Source organism: Trachemys scripta, chromosome 2 (genome assembly GCF_013100865.1).
Source record: "Trachemys scripta elegans isolate TJP31775 chromosome 2, CAS_Tse_1.0, whole genome shotgun sequence".
Taxonomy (NCBI): Eukaryota; Metazoa; Chordata; order Testudines; family Emydidae; genus Trachemys; species Trachemys scripta.
The window spans coordinates 10,026,519-10,042,727 of record NC_048299.1 but is presented as its reverse complement, the minus strand read 5'-3'; the positions used below and the strand labels follow the sequence as shown (position 1 = coordinate 10,042,727).

General features: G+C 45.2%; 1 long non-coding RNA gene across 1 annotated transcript in view; it reads right to left on the bottom strand.

Annotated features, from left to right (window-relative positions):
* Window positions 1–514: 514 nt before the first annotated feature.
* The window catches only part of LOC117871976, a 34,864-nt gene continuing 19,169 nt past the window's right edge, over window positions 515–16,209 (bottom strand). Inside the window, exon 3 of the long non-coding RNA XR_004644371.1 lies at window positions 515–750. This is a non-coding gene — a long non-coding RNA (uncharacterized LOC117871976). The remainder of the gene's footprint in view (window positions 751–16,209) is intronic.

Sequence of the window (16,209 nt, the reverse complement as noted above, 5' to 3'; positions counted from 1 at the left end):
GACTCATAGATAGCGAGATATCTCAGGAACATCCCTTATTGTTTAAACACAAGGATACAAGATGAACTCCTGGTTGCACTCAGCATTGTTGGGGCACTATGGAAAACTTTTTATTATGGGAGTGCTGGAAGCTGTTGAACAAAACTGTAAACCCTGTAGGATGGAAGCCATGCATTCAGTTGTGATTATATTAGCATGTGTTAGTAAAAAGAAGTCAGCATCAACATGTTGATCTACGTAAGTAAAAAATGCTTTAACCACAGTACTTGCTACAGTGTTTACAACAGGGGTTCTCAAACTGGGGGTTGGGACCCCTCAGGGGGTCACAAATTTATTACATGGTGGGTCGCGAGCTGTCCACCTCAAACCCCGCTTTGCATCCAGCATTATTAATAGTGTTAAATATATTAAAAAGTGTTTTTAATTTATAAGGGGGGTTGCACTCAGACGCTTGCTGCGTGAAAGGGTCACCAGTACAAAAGTTTGAGAACCACTGGTTTACAACATGCTACCCGTAAAATGTTTAGAGCAAACAAATCAAAAAGCAGTTTATCATTGCTTATATCTTGCCATTTAGAAACATCTTCTTTATTTGTCAAAAAAGCCAGGTTGGACAGGTATATTTGACTTACAGTAGTTGTTATCTTCAAGGACAATCAGAAGGCTCTGAAGCTTACTTGTGCTCTGATGTCAGGACCACGTTGGGGGGAGAGGTACAGTTTGCCCCCCACTCCCATTTGTAGAGAGGAGCTGGAATCACAAAGTTTAGATCCCTTCATATGTGAGGTCTTGGTTCAGGATTCTCTTCTTTGTCAAAGCGAATGTAGTGCTTGTGAAAGGGGCCAAAATGAGAACACAGGTGAATAAAATAAATAAAATAATTTAATGGAGATATCCCATCTCCTAGAACAAGAAGGGACCTTAAAAGGTCATCAAGTCCAGCCCCCTGCCTTCACTAGCAGGACCAAGTACTGATTTTGCCCCAGATCCCTAAGTGGCCTCTTCAAGGATTGAGCTCACAACCCTGGGTTTAGCAGGCCAATGCTCAAACCATTGAGCTATCCCTCCCCCTGTAAGTCTTTGCTCCACCCTCAGTATAGGCAATGGCAGTGCAAACATTCTCTACCGCACATCACAGTTTGTAGCACAACCCTTTCCTGGACCGAACGGTTTTGTTGGCAGAATTACCAAATTGGCGAACAAGAGAAGCAGGGTGGCTAGAATATATGCAGCTGTTAATAAGGCATTTGATGATGATAAAAGTTGGCTGAAGTTCACCTTTCATCCACCGATGGAAATACTGAGCACTACTAAAAATAATAATATTTTGCACTTTATTTCAATCCATCCAAGATTATCCAAGCATTGTACAGACATGAATGAATGAATCCTTGCTACATTCAGGGGTGGCCAACCTGTGGCTTCGGAGCCGCATGCGGCTCTTCAGAAGTTAATATGAGGCTTCTTGTATAGGCACCGACTCCGGGGCTGGAGCTACAGGTGCCAACTTTCCAATGTGCCGGGGGGTGCTCACTGCTCAACCCCTGGCTCTGCCACAGGCCCTGCCCCCACTTCACCCCTTCCCACCCCCTCCCCTGAGCCTGAAGTGCCCTCGCTCCTCCCCCCCCACCCAAAAAGTGCCCTCGCTCCTCCCCCCCCCCCTCCTGCACGTCATGAAACAGCTGATTGGGAGGTGCGGGGTGGGATGGGAAGGTGCTGATTGGCGGGGCTGCCAGTGGGTGGGAGGCGCTGGGAGCGGAGTGGGGAACTGATGGGGGGCTGCTGACCTATTACTGTGGCTCTTTGGCAATGTACATTGGTAAATTCTGGCTCCTTCTCGGGCTCAGGTTGGCCACCCCTGCTTTAAGTAGTATTTTCCCTGTTACGCAGGGAAGTTGATTCATGGAGCAGTAAGAACCTGATTTGCAGAGGGTGTGAGTATACACAATTCCCCCGAACCAAAAATAGTTTAAAAATGAGTATGTAAAGTCAATGGCAACTGTGGGTTGCTGAAACCTCTGAAAACCAGATCCTACCTTACGTCGTTTAAGGTCACAAGTGGAAAGTGTGGCACAGCCAGGAATAGAAACCAGAAAGATTTGGGTGTCACGGTGCATAATCAGCTGAACATGAACTCCCAGTGTGACTCTGTGGCCAAATGTGATTTGGGGATGCATAAACAGAGAAATCTTGAGTAGGAGTAACGAGGTTATTTTACCTCTGTATTTGGCACTGGTGCAACTCCTGCTTGAATGTCAAGTTCTGGCATCCTCAGTTAAAGAAGAATATTGAAAAACTGGAGCGGGTTGAGAGAAGAGCCACGGGAATGATTAAAGGATTAGAAAACATGCCTTATAGTGATAGACTCAAGGAGCTTAATCTATTTATTTTAACCAAGAGAAGATTAAGGGATGACTTGATTGGGGTCTTTAAGAACCTACTGTCACAGAGTCACCGGGTCAATGCTCTGGAACTACTCCATACGAAGTCAGTCAGGACTCTGGAGGAACATGCCTCCTCTCTCTGATCATACTCTCGCCAGGGCAAGAAGCTTACACAGCTTCGACCTTCCTGGGTCTGACCTTGGAGCATTCAGCATCCCCTTCTACACCGTGCACTTCCCACAGCTAGTCCACCCGGGTGGAGCTCCTGGGGAAGCCAGAGGGCCCTGCACCCCATCTCTGCAGTCAGACATGACTCTTAGCCAGCCTGTAAAACAGAAGGTTTATTAGTTGTCAGGAACACAGCGCAGGACTGAACTTGTTAGCACAGAAATCAGTCCATCTTGGGGGGCAGGGAGCCCAGAGCCAGGGCTCTGGTCCTCCCCCTCAGCCCCAAGCAAGACAAGACTGACTCACTTCCAGCTGCCTGGCCCCTGCCCTGCCCGTAGCTCCTCCTCCGGCCTTTGTCTCCCTTCCTGGGCCAAGAGTCACCTGGTCGCATCCCCCTCCTGGATCTCAGGTTACGAAGGGGTGGCTATAGCATCAGTGCAGGCCGGCAGCATCCGCAAAAGTCACACCCCCTTCTCCCCACCACCTAGACGTTGGTTCAATACACAGGGAAACTGAGACACACACAGCATTCATGCAAAACAGTAAGACTCACATAGGCTCACATACAACATAAGAAGAGAAAATCCCCACTTTGTCACACCTACATAGGGAAATAATATTTAATAATGGGATCTTCAAACTAGCAGAGAAAGATATAACGTGATCCAATGACTTGAAGTTGAAGCTAGCCAAATTCAGACTGGAAATAAGACACACTTTTAACAATGAGAGTACTAGACCATTGGAACAATTTACCCAGGGCTGTGGTGGATTCTCCATCACTGACAATTTTTAAAATCAGGATGGGATGTTTTTCTAGCAGGTCTGCTCTAGTAATTATTTTGCAGAAAAAGTTCAAACCAGAAGATCATAGGGGTCATAGAATACCAGGGTTGGAAGGGACATCAGGAGGTCATCTAGTCCAACCCCCAGACAGATTTTTGCCTGAGATGCTTGAATCGTCCCCTCAAGGATTGAACTCACAAGCCTGGGTTTAGCAGGCCAATGCTCAAACTACTGAGCTATCCCTCCCTGGGGGCCCATCTGGCCTTGGAATCTATTAATATATGAATCTCCATATCTCTGCATAACTCTCTTCATTTTGTTATTTATGTCTTCCCTTCAGGGCTGGCTCCAGGCACCAGGCAACCAAGCACATGCTCGGGGTGGCACCTGGTAAGGGGCGGCCAATCTTGGGGTGGCGGGGGGGCGGCATTCCGAGGGGGGGGGGGGGGCGGGGGGGGCGGGGCCCGGGGGGGGGGGGCTGGGCGGGGCGGCGCTTTTTTTTGCTGCTTGGGGCAGCAAAAAAGTTAGAGCCGGCCCCGCTTCCCTTCCCCGCCTCATTTGTCTGTTTTGTCCTCTGATTGCATCCTCTCTGACACACGAATTGTAATGTCCTTTGTGACCCGTGTGTACAGCCCCTGGCACAATGCATCCCTGATCCTTGACGGGGGTTGTAGGCTTACTACTACTAATAATGATAACCTCTTGACTCCAATTCCTGAGCATAAGCCACATTCCTTTTCTGAAAAAAAAGGTCTATGTTTAAGGATCATTCTCCTCTAGAAATTAGATTGCGTCTAACAATTACTACCTACATTTTCAAACCTGAAGTTAGGCTCCTAAATCCACATCCAACAGCCGGAGTACCAGAAGTGCTGTCAGTGGGAGCTGCTGGTTCTCGGCCCCTCTGAAAATCAGACTACTGTTAGTTAAATGCCTGAAAATGGTGGTAGCAGCTGGGTCCTACTCCCACGGAAGTGAATGGCAAAATATTATTGATTTCAGTGGTGTAGCATCAAGCCTTTAGGGAGATTGGGCAAATGTTGAGAACTGTCTGAGTAGATTAAGAGGAATGAATGGACTAGATGGTATCCATTTCTAGCTGTGGTAGCTATTGGCAGCTATTACTATTCTAGCGACCATGAGAATTCCCTGACTCGGAAAGTGCAGTCCTAAGCACTGGGACTCAATGTTTGGTGCCTTAAATGTTTTTTGTAAACTCTCCTTCTGTGGTTGTGGTGCCGTTATGGAAGAATCTTAATGATGGCCTACCCCGGTGTCTAGAATATCTTTACTAGTTCGGCTCTTTTGTTGTCTGCCAGTTTGTTTTGTATGAAAAATGCAATGAAAAGGAAATAGAATGAGAAATGATGAATATGGAACGTGAGCTTAGAGCAAATGTTATTCACATTAGAGCAACGAATCCCCACTTTTTTGTGTGTTTTGGGCACTGCTTTTTTCCCTTGTGTCTCTTGTTTTGGATCATTCGGGAAGACCGGATCGGAGTAAGTTGGTTAAAAGGAAATTGCAAAACTGATGTGGAATGAAAAGGGATTTGTTTTCTTTAGCATGCCTTGGTCTGTGTATCTGAGAGGCTTCTGGGTGTGGTTTGATCTTGTGGCTGCATCTGTGTGAGCTGAACACATGCCTATCTCTCTCTCTCACACACACACACACATGACAGTGCAGCAAAAGATCTTCTGTCTTCCCTGAACTCTGACTTATTGATTTTTAATTTCTTACATTACTCGGAACTTGGTGGAAACGTTCCCGAAAGGCTTCATAAACATAGCACCTGGGTCGACACTGCCCAGCCTTGTAGCAGCAGCACCATTTGGGTTCATTACCTAGAATTTCCCAGGTCCACATGCGTCCAGGCTACAGTGGAGACACACAGGGGACTGTGCCATACATCAGCACAACTCGGCTTTATGGCCCATGCCTAGCCTTGGCAGAAGTGGGTGTGACTCCCATTGAAGTCAGTTCACCCGCTTGCCCCAGAGCTGAATTGGGATCTATGCTGCTTGAGACAGTTCAAAGATTTCTAACTCTGAAATGCTGTAAAAAAACCAACCTCATCTTCCACTGCTGTACGAACCCACACTTCGGTCAAAGTCATTTAGCACAACTTTAAGTGTGATTTCCTCATCCCTAAATTAAGCACTTTATCATCACCAAAAGAGATGCCTGGAGTAACTAGCTCCTTCCGGTAAATGTATGAAGCCAGACTGCACAGGCTATGGAAGGAGCTGTGGCTGACATGGTCTCAACCATGAAGCAGGGTCTTTGGCTGTTGTACAGAGGGGGAGGAAGAATTAGAGAAGGGAAAAACATCGATGTCCAGTGCAGCTGGTGCTATCGTGATGGGTTTCTGGGGTCCCCATTATCTTGCCCTATTTGCACTCCTGCACATAGACCCTGCACCTGAGCAAAATAACCTCTCTCTTTAATGGGCCATCAGATGTTTCTACCGCAGAGATTCAGCCCTCTCCATTTCTACTCCTTCAATGACAATTCCAAACCCTGCTGGCCTGGAGCCCCATCCAGCCCTTATTGAACCCAACAGAAGTCTTTTCATTGGCTTTAACAGGAGCTGGACTGGCCTCCAGAGACAAGTAAGAGACAATGTTGAATGAAAACTAGGTCCTTCCCCATTAACAGCTTGGAGCTAAGCACTGGGAAGGCATTTATGTCACATAAAAAATTGGCACTGATGTCAGTACCCCAAATCTTTATGTGTCTCACAGCTCATTAACAGCTAGAACAAATTTTGGAGAGGTTTGTCTGAACTTTCCCGCAGGGTTTCCAGATCTGAAACACACGTTCTGTGGAAATTGCTGCTATTTTATGATATGTTAATGCTTAAAAATATACCATCTGTGCAGTTTCCGCAGAGTGATGAATCCAGAAGCAGTTCGATATGAAATCACAGCTTCTCATACTAGGGCATCTCCCTTCTGACATTTGTTCCAGTCTCGGAATGTTTCTTTTTAATGCATGTACTGAAATGAACTGAAACATCAGAAGATGATTCACAAGGAAAACCGAACATGGTGCCGGTTGCGCACACGCCCCTGTGTGAACAGCAGTGCTGCTGCTGCTCTGTGGAACATGCCACTGGTCAGTCGTTTGCTTTAAGGTGTATTGGATCCATATGAGAGAGAGTCTGGACAAAATACGAAGCAATGTTTTTATTGCTCACCACTGTATTTTTTGCTCTTAGGTTTCTCCTTCATGCTATGGGATGGGGCTGATGCTGTGGACACCGTATTTTGTTAAACCAAGGACAGTTTTTCACTTAGCATCCACAACAGATTACTTACTAGGCTAAAGTTGCTGGGGATCCCCCACCACTGAATCAAAGAGGAGACATGACTAAGGCTGTCAGAACTGTGATTTGAGAAGGGGGCTGGTTTCATGTAGTCTGACTTCATCTCCCAGTCTAACCTGATCGGGGACGCTCCAGCTATTGCTTGAACTACAGGAAGAGCTCAGCATTTGTTCTCACAACTCCGAACAATATCCAGGCCAATAGGAACCTGGGGGAAATTTGGTGCATGGAGACTTTCATAGAATCACATGCTCTAGAGATGGAACAGATCACTTAGGGATCTGGGGCAAAATCAGTACTTGGTCCTGCTAGTGAAGGCAGAGGGCTGGACTTGATGACCTTTCAGGGTCCCTTCCAGCTCTAGGAGATAGGTATATCTCCATATATTATTTTATTTATTTTTAAGGACTAGTGCAGAGTCCTGTACTTAGGGCGGAAGAATCCCATGCACTGCTACAGGCTGGGGACTGACTGGCTAAGTGGCAGTTCTGCAGAAAAGGATCTGGGAATTACAGTGGATGAGAAGCTAGATATGAGTCAACAGTGTGACCTTGTTGCCAAGAAGGCTAATGACATATTGGGCTGCATTAGTAGGAGCATTGCCAGCAGATTGAGGAAAGTGATTATTCCCCTCTATTGGGCACTGGTGAGGCCACATCTGGAATATTGCGTCCAGTTTTGGGCCCCCCACTACAGAAGGGATGTGGACAAATTGGAGAGAGTCCAGTGGAGGGCAACAGAAATGATTAGGGGGCTGGGGCGCATGACCTCTGAGGAGAGGCTGAGAGAATGGTGCTTATTTAGTCTGCAGAAAAGAAGAGTGAGGGGGGATTTGACTGCAGCCTTCAACTACCTGAAGGAGGGTTCCAAAGAGGATGGAGCTCGGCTGTTCTCAGGTGGCAGATGACAGAACAAGAAGCAATGGTCTGAAGTTGCAGTGGGGGAGGTCTAGGTTGGATATTAGGAAACACTATTTCACTAGGAGGGTGGTGAAGCACTGGAATGGGTTACCTAGGGATGTGGTGGAATCTCCATCCTTAAAGATTTTTAAGGCCTGACTTTACAAAGCCCTGGCTGGGATGATTTAGTTGGTGTTGGTCCTGCTTTGAGCAGTGGGTTGGACTAGATGACCTCCTGAGGTCTCTTCCAACCCTTATATTCTATGATTCTACAACCTCCATTGGAGTCAACAAAGCTATGACAATTTACATCAGCTGAGGATCTGCCCTGGTATGTGCTTATGAAATGTGTTTATGTTTGTGATGGGATCCCTGGGGTGCAACCTGGAACTGGGGTACTGCTGAGCCCTCTGTCCCACCAACCTGGGCTCCTTCTCACACTGTGATGCTGTGACATGCTGCACACCTCTGGCAAGTACTCCACTTACACAGAAATCCACAGGCAGGGACACACCCAGCTGAGTTACATGAATGCTTCTCTCACTCACTCATAAACCAACAATAGAGAGGCTCCAGCCAATTCCCACCAGCTCCGCAACCTTACACCCCAGAGCTGTGCTGTCTTGTCCTGGTCAGAAGCCTGACCAGTGTAAGCTTATTAACCAGTCCGCCCCCACCCTCTATGTGGAGAGGTCACGCACAAGCCTGTGTAACTGAGCTTAGATTTCCCAAGCACTTCAACCAAAATACACTGCTTTAGGTAAAGTATAAAACACATTTATTAACTACAGAAAGATAGCTTTTAAGTGATTATAAGTGGTAGGCATAAAAGATCAGAGAAAGTTACCAGAGAAAATAAAAGAAAAACGCACAGTCTAAATCTTAAACCTCATTACAGGTTTCAGAGGGGTAGCTGTGTTAGTCTGTATCAGCAAAAAGAATGAGGAGTCCTTGTGGCACCTAAGGTGTCTCTAAAGTGCCACAAGTACGCCTCATTCTTTTTTATTATTACATCCAGCGTTATTTAGAGCAGCAAATTTCTCACCCCACTGGATGTTACAGTTCTTAATACTCAAACTTCCCCTTAAGCCTGGACCGGTCTCCTCAGGTGAAGTTGTCATCTTCTCAGTGTTCCGGCAGCTTCCAGAGTAGGTTGGGGAGGAGAAAGGCAAAAGCCGGCTGCCTCTGTTTCCTATTTTATATCCTTAGTCTATGTGCCCAGAAGACACTTGTCCAGACACGTCCTGGTGGACTTTGCTGAGTCACCGTGTTGAGCAATCCCCTGGTCTTGTGTGTGGTCTTGTGCAACTGCGTCATAGGGCTGAGTAGTCCCCATTGTGTGGTGCTTGGGCAGCTGTCACTGAATTCTAAATCCCTCAATTACAACTCCCCTGCTGATGAATGGTTGTTGATCACCATCCTGGGGGCGGGTCCTTTGTACGTCACTAGCAAGCTTACAGCATATTTACTAACAACCATGATGCAAAATCTCGTAACTTCATACATACTAATGATATACATATTTGGACAGAGCAACGGGTTTCAGTAGATCATGACCTTTCATCGGATGTCTTACATGGAATGCTTTGTATGAGGTATCACAACTATATATGAATGATGACTATGGAGGTTAAAGGGGGCCCTTTTGAGATACAGTGTGTCACACCTCCCCCCTTAGTTCACTGTAAGATGGTTAGTCACTGACTAACTCAAATGCAATGTGTGTTAGGGTTCTTTTGGCATCCAGCCATCAAAGCCATCAGGAAGCGTGCCTCAGTTTCCCCTTCCATACAGCAAACCAGGTTTATTATGGCTTCTCTGCTGTGACAAACTTTAAGTGTGTTTACAGGTAATAGCTGATCAGCAGCATTATCATGAGGTTTCTTAACATAACAGGTGTTCCCAATTACCGTTCCTAGTATGTTCAAAGGCGCTTCCCAAAAATTGTGCACAGCGTATCTTATCACGGGGTTTAGCATCAGTATCAAAATCCTTATTACAAGGTTTAACTGTAACAGCAAATCTTTCACCATGGGTAGGCGTTTCCGAATATTTTTACTACACCACGCCTTCTGTTTAGGCAGCCTGGTTTTGAGGTTGGTTTGTTCATTACTCATTGAGTCATTTATCTCCTTCCTGAACCTTGCATGTAATCAGTTACTGGCTTTTCTTTCCCTCCAGTGTTCCTTTCTGCCTGGGTTCTCAATCTAATCATACGTCTGGGATTTTGGCACCTCAGGGTCTGGTGAGATAAGGGTTCAGGGACAGCCTGCATATTGGCTGGCCCTCTGCTGAGCCGTCTCCCAACCCTAGAACTCTACATATGCAAAAAATCCACCTCCCTTCTTGGGGTTACCATGTGGTCCCCACTCCCAGCACTGGGATCTTCCCCACTCCCTTTTCCTAGAGCAGGGGTCGGCAACCTTTCAGAAGCGGTGTGCCGAGTCTTCATATATTCACTCTAATTTAAGGTTTTGTGTGCCAGTAATACATTTTAACATTTTTAGAAGGTCTCTTTCTATAAGTCTATAATATATAACTAAACTATCGTTGTATGTTAAGTAAATAAGGTTTTTACAATGTTTAAGAAACTTCATTTAAAATTAAATTAAAATGCAGAGCCCCCCTGGACAGGTGGCCAGGATCTGGGCAGTGTGAGTGCCACTGAAAATCAGCTCGCATGCCGCCTTTGGCACGCGTGCCATAGGTTGACTACCCCTGTCCTAGAGAGTTGTGATCTCTGCTCTCTGGGCTAAGAATGTCTCCTTTTCATTTGGATTCACCTTTTCCCAACAGTTCTTTCATAGCTGCTTTCTGTGTCTCACCAGCCAAGGGCAATCCCTCCTTCCTTCTGACAGATGGGTCATCTGCATCCCCACAGACATCCATTCCTTCGTTGTGTCACAATGTTCGGATCCCTTTCCTTAGTGATATGAACTCTGAATGCTTCGGAGTGAGGGGCGCTTGGAAGGCTGGTTTGGCTGCTGAGCTGAGAGACAATAACTTGTAAATAGAATAATAGAATCATAGAATAACATCTAGTCCAACCCCCTGCTCAAAGCAGAACCAACACCAACTAAATCATCCCAGCCAGGGCTTTGTCAAGTCAGGCCTTAAAAATCTTTAAGGATGGAGATTCCACCACCTCCCTAGGTAATCCATTCCAGTGCTTCACCACCCTCCTAGTGAAATAGTGTTTCCTAATATCCAACCTAGACCTCCCCCACTGCAACTTCAGACCATTGCTCCTTATTCTGTCATCTGCCACCACTGAGAACAGCCGAGCTCCATCCACTTTGGAACCCCTCTTCAGGGAGTTGAAGGCTGCAGTCAAATCCCCCCTCACTCTTCTCTTCTACAGACTAAACAAGCCCCATTCCCTCAGCCTCTCCTCATAGGTCATGTGCCCCATGAATTATCCCAGCCAGGGCATTGTCAAGCCAGGCCATGGAGGGTTTGATTTGATTTAAAATTGTTGGATTGCTTGATGCTGACTCCAAAACCCCTACTCTAATGGTTAGAAAACACTTATTTCAGTTAAACAGCTAAAAGTCTTTGGCAGTGATGGAGGGTTTGACTCTTTGATACCATTCCTAAGGTAATGCCCAGTAGGCAAACAATACAACAGAAACTCCATTCCAAGTCTGAGTGATAACGAAAGAAGTCTCCAAAGCAGACCCTGCTGGAGGAGGTTCTAATATTTTCATCATTGCGTTATCTGAAACATGTTTATGTAGTAAAGGGTTTCATCAGGCATAACTCCCTTCATACAAAGTGTATCACATAAGCACTTAGATACTACAGTGATGGGCAGGATAGATAAATAGATAGCCTCTCATTTGTGCTGAATTCACTTCCACAGGCTTTTGAAATCTTTTCACATGTAAAACAGTCCTTTCTACTTATTTCTTTTTCACAAGTTAGTACTGAGTTTACACCCAATATAATAGGGTGCTTTATGCTCCTGAGGACCTCGACTCTTTTCTGATCCCCCTCCTAGCCTGTGAAGATGGAACGCTACTGATGCTGAAATGAGACTATCTGATAGAGGAGATGCCTACTGTTTGCGGCCTCTGGAGGGGACTAACACAATGAAACCCATACGACTGCACTTCACCTTCAAGAAAAGATGCTGAAAAAAATCAAATCCTCTTTTTGCCACATGGGTTGGTTGGAGTACCACAAACATCACTGATGTGCAAGAAGAGGAAGCCCTGTGGCATGGGACTTTATCTTCATGTAGTTAAAATATTTATGCTTCAGGGCTCTGGATGGCTACGGAGATTAGGGACAGGATATGGAGGGCTTCAGCTGTAGGCCATCATTTGAAATCAGGCCCAGGTTTTCAGCAAACGAATGGACGGTTTGATTTCCTATTAAAATGAAGTCAGAGTCTCAGTCTAATTGCTAGCAGAAAGGTTCTAATTTACTTGAATGAGCATATTAAAATGGACCTCCTTGTGAGCGAACTCAGAGACAGAGCAAGTGATTGAAGGATGGTCCTTGCTCAGTGTGTCTGAAGAATTTCAAGACTGTCACACAAATTCCACAATATGCCATCAATAAGTCCAGAGGGGACCGTTAAATGATCTAGTCTGGCCCCCTGCATAACATAGGCCTTAGAACTCTGCTGTCATTACATGTGGAATTTGCTACTGTTTTACTATTGTTCCACGAGGCTGTATTAGCATGTGCTTAAAAAAGAAGAAGAGGAATTATGTCTTCTCTTTTATAGTGTAGTGAGAGCCCTTCTGACAGCCTCTCTTGGCTGTTGAATAGTGCAGTAAGCACAAGGTGGTGAGAATTAATGTTCCCTTCCCCCCCCATGCTGCCCCAAGCTAAAACAACCCTGTTAGTCAGGGATAGCCTAATAAACCAGAGAGATGAACTAACTAGGCCTCTAGCCTTTTGAACTTATTACCTGGCATTTGTATTATATAAAAGCGACAGAGAAGAATGCAGAAACCCTGGGGCCAGACCAACGGATGGAAATGGGAAAAAACACAGCAGCCCTCTCGCAATAAAGATGAAGGTTTATAACTGTGCACCTTTGCACCATCTGGTCCCGGGTTCTAGTAGCTGAAGTGGGAGCAAGAACTGCGTCACCTACCTTCCTTTCTAGGAGGTAAGAGAACCCTCATGCATGAAGGGTCTGTACATTAGATGTTCGCTATTTTTTTTTTTTTTTACTATTGGTCCAAGCTTCATCCTGTAGTTGTAGTTCTAAGCAGCAACACTGACTACACCTCCTGCCTGCCTCTTTCTGCTTCTTTTGCTTTGCTCCATGAGCCAGGGAAGAGTAAGAGAAAATGAACCTCTCTACCATTCTCACTGGACGCTCTGAGCAGGCACACTGTGAGAGAGACACCACTCACCACAGTGCCCAGCATGCCGTTGGTGCTATAAGGGAGCCAGACTCCGGACTGTCACCATGTGGGTGGGCCACATGGGTGAATGTCAGGGGCTCCCCTACACTTGTGACCCTGCTCAAGGGTTTTTAGAACTTCATAAGAGAGCATAGCCCCTAATTCCTCCAGCTGTGTCAGAGAGAGTGGGGTGAAGGCAACGCCATGTGAGAATGGCCAGGCATGGAAGGGCTAGACAACGCACCTTCTCTCTAAAGGTGTGTAGGTGCCGTGCCCTACCTGGGTGTGACCAGGAACAATTCCTCTCAGGAACCCCAAGTGCAACATGGTTCCTGCTCATCTCCTCTGCTATGCCTGCAACACATCTTCTCAGGGTATGTCTACACTGCAATTAAAAACCCATGGATGGCCCGTGCCATCTGACTCGGGCTTGCAGGGCTTGGGCTAAAGGGCTGTTTAATTGCAGTGTAGATGTTTAGGTTAAGCCTGGAGCCTTCTAAGACCTGTCAGGGGCTAGGTTTCCATGGCTCATGCTGCAGCCCATCTATACTGCAATTATACATCCCCTTAGCCTGACCCCTGCAAGTCCGAGACAGCTGCCACAGGCAAGCCACCAGTGACTAATTTCAGGGTAGACATACCCTCAGTCACAGATTGTTAGCAAACCTCCCTTTCAACATGCTTGAGGAGTTCAAAAGCTTCTGGGAGAGAGGTCTCAAACCATTTTCAGTTGTAACTGGGGGTCACGGTATGGAGAAGTTCAGAACCATTGATGTCCTGTACAAGGTAGCCCAGCCTAGATAAGTAATACCACTGAATAAAAATAATATCAAAATGTGTACCAGGCTCTCTCTTAAAATAGAAAATTAGGGGCTTTCAAAAAACAGACTTTCTTTTATGAGCAGCTTGCAAAATATCATACCTTCCATCCAATATATTTGCATACATAATTTAGACCATGATCTCTGAATACTTTCTCTGCTGTGCCACATATATGTTACTTAGTAAACTGAGAAGGTCGATTCTGCTTTCTTTATAGGAGCTTGTCCTGCATAGCCAATAAAAGATTGCCAATTTTGCAAGCATTTGCAGTATGTGTGAGTTTCTTTTTAGATGAGTAAGCATTTCCACAGCCAAAATTCTCCGTTCTTTGTTGAGCCATTTGTTTCTTTTCAGAGACGGGAGCTGAACCAGTCCAAGGCAGCAGTGAGTCTTCCAACTGTCAGTTAAATAATAGACCAGAGTCATTCTCTTTTTTCCCTTTGGATTCGGAGCATTCACACCTAGTGCAGCAAGTCTATTTTCACTCTGCTTCCTCAGTGGGTGCATCTTCCCCCTTTCTCTGCTCAATTTCCCTTTCTCATTTTGTAGGACTTTTATGTATCTCTTCTATGCTTTTCTGTTTCCATGCATCATCATCATCATCACCAATTGTTCTACAGCACAAAAAAAGTGTGATAAGTGCTTCACAGGACACATAAGAAAACATAGTCCCTGCACCTTAGTGCTTGCTGTCTAAGGTCCTGCAGTTTTGTCACCTAGGGATGACCTGCTGCACTCAGATGGAGCTGCACTGAGTCTGCTTACAGGCAATTCATTGTGGGATTGGGCCCTAAATATTAGACCTGGTGCAGCCAAGGATGACAAAAAACAGTAGGAATGGGAAGGGGCATGGAAGTATGTTATTCTCTAGCAATCTATTAATGCAATAATAATGTTAGAGCAGTTATTATGAGGATCATGAATAACTACATTTTCAGGAGGGACAGCCTGGGTATAGAATAAAATAATAATAACAATACTTAGCTATTTTAAAACATGTTTCATCAGTCAATGTCAAATTCCTTGACAAAGGAGGTCAGTATCATTATCCCCTTTTTCTGCAAATGGGGAAACTGAGGCACAGAGAGGGGCCATGACTTGCCCGAGGTCAGCAACAAAGCTGGGACTAGAACTCTGTGTCTCCTGGATTGCAGTCCAGTGCCAATAGGCAACACTGCTCTCCCTCTTAATTGATATCTCACTTAATCAATTCCTTACCATGGTCGGGGCCTCGGGCACTGGTGCATCTCAGTCCCTCCTGTTTTCTGCATGTGACAAGGGAATTCTTTGGTCTAACTGTGGTTGTTGGGTTTGCTGAGGAGATGGCCAGGCTTGTGAAACTCAGGAAGTCTGATTAGATGATCGGATGGTCCCTTCTGCCTTTAGACTCCATGACCTAAATCTGCAGCTACTTTCTTCAGGACACTCAAAAATACTGGGTTGCTGTTTTGTTGTTGTTGTTGTTACACTGTTCACAACTGCAGATACCTTCATTGTTCACCTCTATTTAGATCATTTACACATATTGTACTGGAAAATTCTGTATTATCGCATTTTATTACATCGGGGGGCCTGATTCCAATCTCTCACCAGTTTTACAGTGGTGTAAGACCCCTGACTGCAACACTGCTTTGCATTTAGAATTAGCCCCATATGTACATTTTCATTCAGTCAATGGCAGGAGAAAAATGCAGCTAGGAGCTAGGAGTTCAGAGAATTTATTTCTGGCTGATTATTTTATTCTAATTATAGTATGTGGTAAGAATAAAAAAAAAGAATAGGAATTTTGAGTTCGCAAAGATTTTATTATTATGAATAGCTTGAATTCCACTTTGGCAAATGACACTGTAAAACCATGAAACCATTATGCAAGATTTCTCATTTCCCTTCAGAATGGACCCAGGGACCTTTCAGAACAAAGCACTTGATGATCTAGAGCTGACAGAACCTGATGCCAACGCACTTGGCTTTCTGTGTTTAGGAATTGGGTGGCTCTAGAGTTCAGGAAGCAGCATTGCTGTGATGTTAGCGTGCGGACTGATGACTCAGCAGAAAAGGAATTCATGTCTAAATATGGCATATGGGAGAGTACATGTCCACTGTTTTAAAATCCAGGCTTCTAAAGTAAGAGCACCAGAAAGATGTAGACAAACTAGAAGAAATTCAGAGAGGAAGAGCAAAGAACTAAGGGCTACGATTTAGGATGAAAGTTCAGTTATATAAAACATGTCTGAATAACAGCTAAGAAAGGGACATGACAACCAACTTCAAGTAATTAAAGGTGTATATATCACCAAGGGAAAGGGATTCTATATGCTTATATAAGGGGTCGGGGGAGAGGAGGGTAAGACTAGGAACATGGAATGAATCTGAGGGGAAAAACAAACTTTCATTTAAAAATCAGTAACGATTCTATATAACAGTTAGATCTATCAGAATGTGGAATAGTCTTTCAT